The sequence below is a fragment of the Mus musculus genome, chromosome 10 (genome assembly GCF_000001635.26).
Source record: "Mus musculus strain C57BL/6J chromosome 10, GRCm38.p6 C57BL/6J".
NCBI classification, from domain to species: domain Eukaryota; kingdom Metazoa; phylum Chordata; class Mammalia; order Rodentia; family Muridae; genus Mus; species Mus musculus.
In genome coordinates this window covers 84070556-84083566 of record NC_000076.6, presented here as the reverse complement: position 1 = coordinate 84083566, position 13011 = coordinate 84070556, and the positions used below count along the sequence as shown (strand labels likewise).

Sequence of the window (13011 nt, the reverse complement as noted above, 5' to 3'; positions counted from 1 at the left end):
AATACAGCTGCTGACGTCTCTCTGGGCTTCAGTTTTCTCCCCTGCGAAGCTGAGTGTCATGAGTAGGTCTCGTCTACTTCGAAGAGACATGGAAATGATCCTCCTGAAACTCTTTTTAGGGTACAGTGTACCCACAAAAGGAAGGGATATGCTACAGAGTTTAAAATTTTTTATTATTCTGAACAGTTTCATCCTATGAATGATTCTGACCATAACAGCCCAAAGAACAAAGGAAACTTGGGATCTCTGAGTTTTCTCATAACCAGTTAGCTGCTGAAAGTTCTGGAAGTCAAAATTCTCAAGACAGCCACAGTAATGTACTAGGCTGTGCCACTTCAGTTAAGTGGACCTCTCGGTATGGGGAATAGGGGGAATACACTTGGGAAAGAGAGGTAGAAGGTGACATGTGAGGTGACATGCGGACTGTCACAGGGCAGGGACGAGGAAACATAGAGACCATGGGACGAACATGCAGCAAGGCTGCATCCTGAGAGACAGTGAGAGGCCAGTGAGAAGCTCTGAGTGATGGAAATGGGTGCCCCTCCTCCCCTCCCCTCTGCACAACCCCAGGGAGAAACATCAGCTTTCTGCATCATAGAGTTTCTAAAACACTTCTTGGCAGAGAAGAGCAGAGCTTGAGATATGCATGCTTGCCCCCCAATAGACATGGGTTTCTTGTTTGAAACACTGGGGCTGCATTAGTCATGGGGACCTTAAGGATGGATGTTCAAGGCTGGGAGACAGCACAGTCAGTGTTGCCCGGTATGATGAGGAGGACCTGTGTTTGGATCTCCACCCCCATGTAAAAAGCCCAGCTTTGCAGGTGCACCCCTGTTATCCTCGCACTGGGACAATGGAGACAGACAGGTCCCAATGCTTGCTGTCCAGCGAGCCTGACCGAATCAATGAGCTCTAAGTTCTTTAAGAGACCCTGCCTCAAAAAAATAAGGTGAATATGGAGATGGAAAGAGGTAAGAGACCCTAACTCTTGCAAAAGACCTGAATTCAGTTCCCAGCACCCCGCAAGCGCCTACACTGTGTATTTTATACCAACCTATAACTCAGTTTCCAGAGATCTGATACCCTCTTCTTCACACATGGTACACATTTGGTCAAGCGCATATACAGAAATAAAAGGAATTAAGAACAAGATAAATAGGGATTGAGGGAGACATCTCACCATTGACCTTTGGTTTCTAGATGTTAAGAGCACTGGCTGCTCTTCCAGAGGTCCTGAGTTCAATTCCCAGCAAGCATACAGTGGCTCATAACCATCTACAATGAGATCTGGTGCTCTCTTCTGGCCTGCAGGCATGCATGCAGGCAGAACACTGTCTACGTAATAAATAAATAAATCTTTTGAAAAAACAAAACAAGAAGCAAATCCTGTTCTGTCTTGTCCCTCTGTTGGAATCCAAACAGTGCGAAGGTTTCAAAGCTCCACCCTTGGTCAGTGTAAAAGGGGTCAGAGACTTTAGGAAGTTCCTGGCATACATTTTCTGGAACCCCGTGTGAGGCCCTGCGCAGACTTCAGGAGACCTGGGCCCTCTCTGCAAAGGGAAGGAAGACACAGCCTCTCTAAGTGATTGCAGCTGTTCAGAAGCAGTGCCCACCCGGGACCCAGAGGTGTCCTGGTGTTCCACGGCACAGGTTCTCAGTCCACCTGAAAGAGCAGCTTCCTCCAGCCCTCACCACCCCCAGCATTTGTAATCTAGATTTTAACCACATGTGGTCATGCCGAGCATTTTTTTCTGCATTTGTCAAACTTTTGTAGCTAATTACCAGTTGGAGTCAGTATAAGGAAACCTGCCTTCCTAGGCTGGAAGTGATTAAAATGCCTGTGCTATCAGCCCGGGTGGGGGGGGTGTGTGGGGAGGGGGGCTGTGGGGAAGGGGGGCTGTGAGGAGTGGGGGGACTGTAGGGAGTGGGGGGCTGTGGGGAGTGGGGGCTGTGAGAAGTGGGGGCTGTGGGAAGTGGGGGACTATAGGGGGTGGGGAGCACTGTGGAGAGTGGGGGGGGGGGCTGTGGGAAATGGGCTGCCAGTCCAAGCAATGGGGTTTCTCCTTCTCCTCCAAGGAAAGAAAGCCCCATAGGGCTTTGAAATTCAGCATTAGTGACAGGAATGACAGGGACTTGTGGGAAACACATACTATCACTTCTGCTTTCAAGAAAGAGCAGGATATTTCCTGGCACATCAGAGAGGAAGACTTGGGGTGGCAGGGAAGACAATACACGGCCTACCAAATATCACAATGACCTAAGACGAAGAATAGTGATTACAGCCAAGACTGTACTCACTGCTCAGCAGGAGTCTAGCTTCTGTGAATGTGGTAGCAGAGACACAGAGGGGGACAGATACTCATAGCTACTCCCTCCGTGTAACAAACATGTCATCACTGCAGTTTCTTGCCTCCATGGACCTGGCCAAGATGACCCCGGGCCCCCATCCTAAGGGGTTCATCCCTGCTGAATCCCAGAACTGAGGGAGGCCAGCACTCGTCACCCCTTTTGTGAGCATCTGCTGCTCTGTCCCCCACTGTGCATGAATGTCAAGGTCTCTGGCCACTGGAAAGTAAAACCTTTCAGTTTATCTTCACTGATGTCTGACACTTTGTTTCTGCCTGTCCTTTGTGTTTCTGTTGTCCCTTGGTCCACCATAGGTCCCCAGATACTTCAAGTTGCTCCTTTCCAATTTCTACAGTCAAGTTTGTTTGTTTGCTTGTTGTTTGCCTAGGTGGTAGTCTGGCTGATTGGTTGTTCTGTGGTCTGACACATGTGGGATGGCTGCTGGATTTCATCTTCATTTCCTCTAAGTTTCTTCACTCACAGAAGGCAAAAAGAAGTAATGTTGCTGCTGGGACCATGAAGGGCAGCCACTTTAGAAATCAGAGGTGGCACAGAATTAACGATTGGCGATGATATTTCAACTAGATATTTTACCAATGAAAGACTGAGAAAACATAAATGTATGTTAACGCCATCATTCATGCAGAGAGAAAAGATGACATCAGTCAAAAAGTAGAAACCACAGGATGAACGGACAAACAGAACCTGATATGTCCATACAGGGGAGTTAAGTCATTCATAAGAAGGCACGGAATCTCGAGCCTGCTGCAGCATGAATGGACCTTGAAAACACGCAGAGCCTGGACGAGCACAGTCACATTGGATGATTTCACTTACATAAAATGTCTAGAACTGGAAACCCTACAGAGACATAAAGTAGATTAGTGGTTTTGTAGGAATGGGGGAGACAGACTTGAGATTATAGCTAAGGGGTGAGAAGTTTTTCTCAGAGTGATAAAAATAGCCCACATTTGACTGTGATGGTTTAGAACTCTGCATCTATGCAGAAAACATTTCATTGGGGGCTGGGGCTGGCTCCATGGTTAAGAGCCTTGGCCCCTTCCAGAGGATTCAGGTTTAACTCCCAATACCCACATGGTAGCTCACTACAACCTGTAACTCCACTCTCGGGGATCTAGGCAATTCAGGGATGTGGTGAACATGCATACACATACACATACACATACACATACACATACACATACACATACACATACACATACACATACATACACACACATATACATGCAGGAAATATACTTATACAAATAAAATTTTGAATAATTTTAAAAATGAAACCATTTAATTGTTAAGCAGGAGATCAACTGGTATGTGGGTTGCATATTAATAAAGCTCTTCCAAAACATTAGAAGGTGCCACCCCGATCTTTGAAAGAATAAACGGTACCAACTCTATATTGGGCAAGATTGTTTGAAATTGCTGTTCTTGAACTTTCTTTAGTTATGTCCAAAGTTCCTTCCACACCAAGAAGCAGAAGCACCCATAAACAAAAACAGCAGCGTGAGAGACAGAGAACCGTAGAATTCCAGGAGCAGAATCAATGTAAGTCACCTTCACACGTATCTAGTTCTACTGCTCAAGTAAACACCTTCCAAAGAAGGCGCTCGTGTGTGAGCTGGGTGGAATGGCTCAAGATTCCAGATGCTGGCAGCTACTGTGTTCATGCAGGGATTTAGACAATGTGGGCTGTCCCTGTTGCATCTGGAAGTTTCCATTGTTATGTTTGGGGAGTAGTGGAGGGGGCATTGTATGGGCTGTCCCTGTTGCATCTGGAGATTCCTGTTGTTTGGTTTGGGGGAGTACAGGAGGCCGTAGGAATTAGAGTCTTTGTGGGGAGTGGTTAGGAGCTTGACGTCAATGAGTAGATTCCTTGTACTTGGGGACACTAAGGACAGGGTGGTGATGTGAGACCATGAGACCTCATGCTTTGAGCAAAAGGCTCCTTTCAAGTGTACTTGATTGAGACAAAGACTATTTCTCTTTGGTACCTGAAAAAAATCATAAAATTTTACATAATGAAAGCATGTGAAGATTAGGTTTAAATGTGAATGATTGCTGCTGACTATGGCTTAAGGAGAGGCTTTAGTCAAACTGACAAGGTGTGGACTTATGATAACAAATTTGATTGTCAACTTCACTGAGATTGATAAAGCTCACCTCTGGTTGTGTCTAAGGACATTTTTCAGAGGGAATTACCAAAACTCTAAACAAAATGGTTGGGGAGGGACAGAAAACGATGGGGGGGGCACAAAGATGGATTTAAAAGGTTTCACCTTAGCATCTTCAATTCACAAATGGGTTTTAGAATTCTTCTTTTGCAGTAGTGTAAGTGTGTGTCTTGTATATCACAGTGTTTTGCAAATACATTTAAACCTTTAAGACTAAGTATGGATTTTAAAACACACACAGAATGTTTTTAACCATGAGGTTGTGAACATTGTGTGCATAACAAACAAAAGAAAGGTGACACAGAGACTTTAGGGACATTTTTCAGAGTGGCAGTTTAAAGATCCCTATAAAGATAGACGCCATGACACAGCAGCCACGGATCATCACTGTATCTGTACTTCTTGGAGTCTGCTCTTTGATTTCTGCCTAGGTAGTTCTAAACTTGGCACAAGGACTCTTCTGCCTCTTATTAAGTCTTTTTCCTCTGTAAAATAAGAATGTTACTGTCTTGGGTACTATAGAGGACACAGGAATGAACTCACTATCCAGGGTCACTTTTTTTTGGTTGAATGTCTCATTGCCTGGAACTCATTCCAGAAGAGACTTGGCCTGCAAGCTGTCACCACTGAATGGAGCAGTTTCATTCTAGATCACGCCCTTACACACACACACACACACACACACACACACACACACTCACTCACACACTCACACACACAGACAGACAATGGGGGAGGGGGGGCGGGACACTCAGATACTCTGTATGGGAGTTTAAAGCATGGCCATTTTGGTCCAACTGGAAACACCTTGGAAGATCGACTTTGGCTTGAGGGCTTCTGTGGAGTAAGCAAAGCTGTGACTGGGCCAGCACCTCCGCTTAACTTTTCTTCAGGAATTGTCCCCTCCCAAGCACTGTTTAATAGCTATTTACATGCAATAATAGTCTCACGGTATGATTTCCAAAGACTATAACTTGTGATTCACATGTAGCCCAAGCTGTATGTGAATTTAAATCTTAGATATTTATGACTGAAATTGGGAATTGTGTGCCCTAAAGTTATGATCTGAATGTGTAAAGTCCCTCACAGGATTTTGTATTTGAACATTTCGTCCCCAAATGGAGGCATTGTCTTGAGAGATTTGTAATCTTTAGCATGGGATTCGTGGTTGATAGATACAAGCTACTAGGGCTGGTATTTTGAGGGTTAAAAGTTGGCTTTGCTGACAAGCCTCACCACAAGATTCCAATACTGTAGACAGAGCTCCCATCCTACCATGCACTGTGAAGGACAGATACCCCCGAAACCGTGAGCCAAGTCAAGCCTGCTTCCCTTAAGTTGCTTTTGTCAGATATTCTGTCACAGTGGCGAGAAAAGTAACAAATACACCATTCTCTTCCCATAATTTTTCTTCAGTGTCTTATTCTTACAGCCTATTTTGAGACTCTGTCCAATTGGGCATACCATATGGTTACCATCTTAGTTTGGGTTTTACTGCTGTGAAGAGACACCATGACCATAGCAACTCTTATAAAGGACAACATTTTACTGGGGCTGGCTTACAGTTCAGAGGTTCAGTCCCTATTGTTATGGTAGGAAGCACAGCACAGGGGCATGCAGAGAGACATGGTGCTGGAGAAGGAGCCGAGAGTTCTACATCTGGATCTGCAGGCAGAAGGAAGTGAACTGGCATGAGCTTCTGAGACTTCGAAGCCTACCCCTTAGTCACACACATCTTCCAACAAAGCTACCCCTACTCCAAGGCTATACTTCCTAATAGTGCCACTCCCTGTGGGGGCCATCTTCTTTCAAATCACCACACCATCTTAAGGACAGCAGTTGTGATTAACCACAGGAGACACACCCCCACCCACCCACACACATAATGAGACCTGTTGGTAATGAGCTTCCTTCACAGAAAGAGAGGGTGGAGAGAATCAGAATAGCCTGGAATTTCATCTGCCTGCTCCCTCCTGTACTGTATGTAATTCTCCCCAAGCTGCATGCCATTTCAGCAGGCGCCACTAGAGAAGCTAGAAGTTTTCAGGAGATGGTTACCCCATGGCAGGGTGCGACTTTTCTGTAGTTTGGCTGCTTTGAGGCCATCCACACTTCAGTGAGTAGTCCCTCACTCATGCACTTTTGAATAAGCCCAACAAACTCATTGGTTCACCAGGGTGGACTTGGATGAAATTCTCTCCTTGGTCACTGGTACCCTATCTCAGTGAGTAGATGTCTGTTTACATCTCTCCAGGAAAAGGCACATGACAAAGTGGGTAAACCTGTTCATGAGACTTCAAGCTCAGAGCCTTCCTTGTTTGCTGGGTGCAAGAAGTATTCCACAGAGACATGGGCTTTTAACTATATAGAGAGAAAGCACAGTGATGATTTAGTAAGAGTGTAGCTCTAAGAGAAAACTGGAGCTCAGAGAGGATATTCCTTAGTGTCCTAGAGGTAAAGACAGAACTGAGCAAGGTCAGGGAAAGAATAGACTTGTCAGAATGACATAGCACGTTCATCCCAACAGTCTTTCTGAGAAATATAGCACAGAGTTCTGGGGAGAAAAGGTGTGTGCTCTTTTGCTTATGTGCATGCATGTACGTGTGTGTGTGTGTGTGTGTGTGTGTGTGTGTGTGAAAGAGAAAGAGAAAGAGAGACTGAAAGAGTGTATATGTGAGTATGTTTGTATGCATGTGTGTATATGTGTCTGTGCATGTGTGTATCTCTGTGTGTATGTATATGTGTTTTTATCTCTGTATGTGTGTGTGTGTGTGTGTGTGTGTGTGCATCTTCATGTATATGTGTGTTTGCCTGTGTATGCATAATGTGTGTGTGTGCTACTATGTATGCATATATGTGTGGGTGTGGTTTGTGGTGTGGTTTACATGTGTGGGTCTGTGTATCTGTGTGGATGTGTGTGTGTGCATGTGGAATGTGTGACTGTGTATCTTTGGGTGGATGTGTTTACATGTATGTATATGCATCTCCATATATGTGTATGTGCATATGTATGTGCGCAAATGAGTGTGTGTGTGGAATGTGTATGTCTGGAGACAGTGTTTGTAAGATGCAGTTGGATCGGTATATGAATGGTAATCCTTGTTAAAATGTTTCAGACTCTAACTACTCTGAACCCCCTCATTACTTCGAGGGAGGTCAGTCCATAGAAGACTTCATCAGAGACTTGGGGAGATTGGATCTGCTCGTTGCAGATTGGTGAACTCTGTATCCTGCTGTGGTGTGGTTTGCCTCATTCCATTCTTGCAGCATGACTCAGTATTTCCACGCATCTCCCAGAAGAACAATCTCATCCCCAAACAAAGTGATAGATGGAAGATTTCTCTGCATTTGTACAATGAAGGAGTTTCTACATGACTGCAAAATCAGAAGGCTTCCTGTGTAGAGCCAAAAAGGAAGTTGCACTTCAGGTTATACAGAGCATTTCTTCCTAGATTCCCACTCCTCAGTCCCCCTTTTAACAATAAATTGTTAATAGTTCTCATCTTTCTCTGGCCCTGACTGTAGATCTTTCTTCAGGAATCAGGCCTCCCATCGCAGCCCAAATTTCCCCCTTTCTCAGGTAGATCAATTAAGACCTGTTCTAACATTTGGGTTATTATCTCTTACCCCAGCAAAGAAAGATCTGTCAATGTTGACATCTTTATATACCTTAAAAAGGCATTTGGGAATAGTAATCGTATGAATAAAATATCAGTATGTGTTTGTAGTATATCTTTAAAATGTCCCTTGAGATGCAAAGTGAAGAACAGTCAAGTTGGAGACAGTAAGACTCAACACATAGAGAGCAATACAGACAAATTACACCAGTGCATACATACATGTAAACCCTACTATGATGCTGATAAATGGAGAGAGGCTTAATCTGACTCTTAGTGACTTATTGTTACACCCATAGATCAATGCATCCCTCAGCCTTCATCAGAGAAGGTTCTATTTGCAGAAGTTGATTAACACAGAGACCACAGCTGGACAAGGTGTAGAGGATAACAGACTTCAAAATGATCATTCCTAAAGCAAATAAATACCTACACATATGCATATTCATATATAGTCTGCATACACACAATGCAGAGGGAACATTGCAGAAGAGAGGGCAGAAAAAAAAATCTCAGAGCCAGAGACGGTGAATGACTAGAAGGCCAGCAATACACATGAATTCACAGCATTTGTAATAGTGTGCACAAAATCTGTGCAAGCCCAAGCCACACCAAGCTCCAGCATGGAGAGGAGATGGGCACACCATCCCACTCCTAGCCATGGAGCCAGTGGCAATTGTTAGCTGAGAGGAAAGGTCATTTTCTCTATGGGTATAGCCCTGGTTGGTCAACCATGCTCCAGTGAAAAAACACACATCTCAGAATATTTTGAGGCAGTGCAAATTGGTCCTTGAAAGGTTTGGGTTTTGCTTTGTTTCAAAGACACGAAGTTGAGTGAATAGGAATGAGGAGGTGGGTATGGGAAGAGCTGGGGGAGAGGTGCGCAGTGCTCACAGCCCAGGGGCTAAAACACAAAGCTCTAAAAGAAGAAATATCTGTGGAGACTTAAGGTCGAGTCTCAGATACAGATATTGGCATTAACCCCGATCACAGCATCACTACAAAACAGAGGTGTTCCCCGCTCAAGTAGAGCACATTCATTAGGATTTGACATTGTTTGCTGAGTCCGCCTTGGGAAGAGAAGTGACAGCAGGTTGTTTGAGTGACATGTTTCTCCATGCTCCTCTTGAGCGCCCATATAAACCATACTTTTAAAAATCCAGGTATGGGTCTAGAGGGCCACCTCGGCAGTTAAGAGCACTCTCAGTTCTTGCAGTGGACCTGGCTTATTCCCAGCAACCATATGGCAACTCCCAACCATTTGGGACTCCAGTCCCAGGGGATCTAACTGCTTCTCCTGGTCCTCCACAGGCACAGCATGGTACAATGGTGCTCAGATATACATCCAGGCAAACCATAACATGCATAAAATAAAAATAGATAAAAATTCACACAAATTAAAAAGAAAACTCAAGGTGTGATAGCAGAGAGTGAAATGGACGTAAAGATACCGACTCTCACAAACCCAAATGGGTATCATCTCTTCTTTTAATCCAGCTCCTGTTTATACCAACTAATAAAGGCTTCTTAGGCTCTCGGCTCCGGACAGTTCATGGACAGGGTGCTAGCGGCCTATAAGAACCTTCGTGCCTCATCAAGCATGGCAGAACCAGAGCACCATATGACAAAATAGAACGGCCTCACTTGGTTCTTTCTCTTCCTATAATTGCTGTCATGGGGCGCTACCCTTAAAACCTCTTGTCTCAACAACTCCACTTCCACATACATTAACACACAACATTGGGGATTGAGTTTCAGCCACAGTCTGGGACGGGGCACACATCTAGATGATGATAACATGTCCTTGAATCACCATGAGCAACTCTACTTATTTCTACACTGTTGCTTTTGTCAATTTTTTTTTCCTAAACTTTTGGTGTTTAGAGTCAGGATATGAGACACCCCACAGCCGGGCTTGTTCCTTGATGGCTGGCGACTTCTTACTTTTCCTCTGGACAATGTTAACCGACCTTTGCATTTAACTTGCTTTCCAGACACTGAGACCAGGGCCTTAACCAAGGAAAATAAATGCAGACTTAAACAAGATGAAGGGTCTCATCTGAGGCTCGTGGTCAGAGGGAGGGTTGCAAGCCGCCAGAGGTGCTTGTCATGGAAAAAGGCTGGAGAGAGTCAGTCCTGCCTTACTGTTCTTTCCAGCTTCCTCAGCACCACCTGCCGCCATCAGAATGATTGGGTGACATCGGCAGATGTGACACTTCATTCCCAGGATGTGAGAGGCAGAAAGCTCCTAGAGAGAGTTAAAAGGGCCATGGGGACCTGGAAACAGGCCTGGCTTGTAAGAGCGATTCAGTGCGTCCCATACATGTGAAGTGTGAGCACACAGCCAGAGGAATACAGTTTGCTCAGCGAGGTGTGAATAAATGGGGGAGAAACCCCTAGGGATGTGTTCTTCCCTTGTGAGAGAAATAAATCAGTAGAAAAATAGGTAGTAGCTGAACTCCTGCTTGCTGACCGCTGATTCTGTTGCTTCTGTCTTGAATGCTGATTTGAGATCATTTGTCTTTCGTTAAGTTCACAGAGACAGACGCACTTCATATCTATTGCTGTTTAAAGCATTGTGAAAACACTAAGTCACTTCGTCCCCGTCACAGTTTCATCCTGTTTGCATCCTTCTCTACTTCTCCACTTATAGATTTTAAAAAATGTGGCTATAAACACTCAGTGTCTTGCTTCGAGTCACTCAGCTAATAACAGATTCAAGCTGCCTTTAGTCACCATAATTGTTTTGTTTTGTTTTGTTTTGTTTTGTTTTGTTTTGTTTTTTTGAGACAGGGTTTCTCTGTATAGCCCTGGCTGTCCTGGAACTCACTTTGTAGACCAGGCTGGCCTCGAACTCAGAAATCCACCTGCTTCTGACTCCCAAGTGCTGGGATTAAAGTCATGCGCCACCACACCCGGGCCTAGTCACCATAATTTTGTCTTTTCAAATTCGACACTGAGAGCCAGTCTAGAACTTGCTGGTGCCATCGCTCTCATACTTTGGGACTTTTGTAGTAGATGAAGAGGTTTCTTGGATAGAACAATCAAAACAAAGCAAAGCAAAACAAAACAAAACAAAACCCATCACTTCCTACAGCTTGAGAGAACTTGGTAGTTGTTAGCCTGGACAGTGCTAAGCATTCTCTAATCTTCTCTGATCTTCTCATCCTTTTACTTCTTTTTTCGGAACGCCACATCTCTGTAAGTAGCAATTAACTTTTCTTCCTTCCCAGGCCTTAAGCCTAGTCTCCTTTTCTTCCACTCTACATTTAATCTGTCAGCAAATCCTGTCAATGTCACCCCATGTCTGAGCACTCATCTGTCACAGATCAACCTGCTCTAGGTTGCCATCAGCTCTGATCAGAGAAGGAGAATCAAAGTGGTATGTGAGTGTGTGTGTATGTGAAAGAGAGAGAGAGAATGTGTGCAAATGTGAGTGTGTGTATGAGTGTGTGAGTTCACACCATGAGTGTGTATATGTGTGTGTATGAGTGAGTGAGTGTATGTTAATATATGTATGAGTCTGAGAGTGTGTGAATGTGTGAATATGTGTGTGTGAGAGTGTATATGAGTGTGTATGTATGAGAGAATGTATGTGAGTACATATATAAGTGTGTATGTGTGTGAGTGTATATGAGTGTATGTGAGTGTGTGTGTGTGTGTGTGTATGTGTGTATGAGTGCATGTGAGTGTGTGACCATGTGAGTGTGTGCTTGTGTGTGAGTGTGTGTATGTGTGTATGATTGAATGAGCACGTGTAGTTCATATGTGTGTGTGTGTATGTGTGTATGAATGTGTGTGTGTAAGTATATGTGTGTGAGTGTGTGTGTAGGTTTGTGACAGTGTGTGCATGAATGTGTGTGTCTGTGTCTGTGTGTGTAAACATCTCCTCGGTCAGCTTAGTTCTCATCCCTACACACACCCTCATATTGGCTTTACCAGAAAGCAGGACCAGAGAGAGTTTTTTACTCACTGATAACCCTTGGTGCTCAAACCTCTGCTTGGCACCTGTGGTGGCTCCATCCTGTGACGAGCCCATTAAACAGGTCCAAGGAATCCAAACCCCAAACCTTGTTCTTCTGCTCACAGGTCTGAAGACCAAAGAGAGAAGCCACCTGGTCAGAGTTGCCCAGCGGGCAATGGTGGGATGAGAGTGGGATTTGGGGGTCTCTCATTTACTAATCCTATCATCTCTCCATCTCTGCTCAGTGATAGTGGGAGGATATGATGTCAGCTTTCGTTCTTGAGAAGCCATTTCAGAAGGCACCTTCCCTAAGTTCATCCCAACAAACCAAAGGCAAAGGCAGGGAGAGCAACAGGAGGCAAAGGCTGTAACACCAGGGGATGTGCAATCCTGTCCCTGACGGACTGGAGAAAGTGGAAGGTGACTTGTGTTAGAATGATGGCGTAGAGTTTGCTGAATAATGAATGTAGCGATTCAAGAACAAACAGGATAAAAATCACAATAATCTCAAGCGGGGAAGGTACACAACTGACTTTGTACCTTCCATGCAACACTCAATTTAGAGTGGGTCACCCAAACTATGAATGCTGATGACAGCATAAGAAACACCAGGAGGATCCCAGCCCAGATGCTCGGTCAGAGTCCAGCTCTCCAGCTGTGATGGGCAAGAATACAAACTGGGGCTCAGACACACCTCGCTCAATGTTCACCTTATTTTCTCTCTAAATCTTAATAGTATCCTCCTCTCCAAATGTGGGTAGTGATGAGGGAGGTATCTTAGGTATGCTGCCTGCTCACCTAAGCAGTGCACAGCGCAGTGGATGCCCTCGGTAAACTCTCATATTTGTTCACGCTACCATTAACCTATGTCTTCTCTTGAAGCCTGGCATCCATC

General features: G+C 44.6%; 1 long non-coding RNA gene across 1 annotated transcript in view; it reads left to right on the top strand.

The window, feature by feature from the left end:
• The window catches only part of Gm34184 (predicted gene, 34184), a 64138-nt gene that overhangs the window by 17131 nt on the left and 33996 nt on the right, over positions 1 to 13011 (top strand). The window lies entirely within an intron of this gene.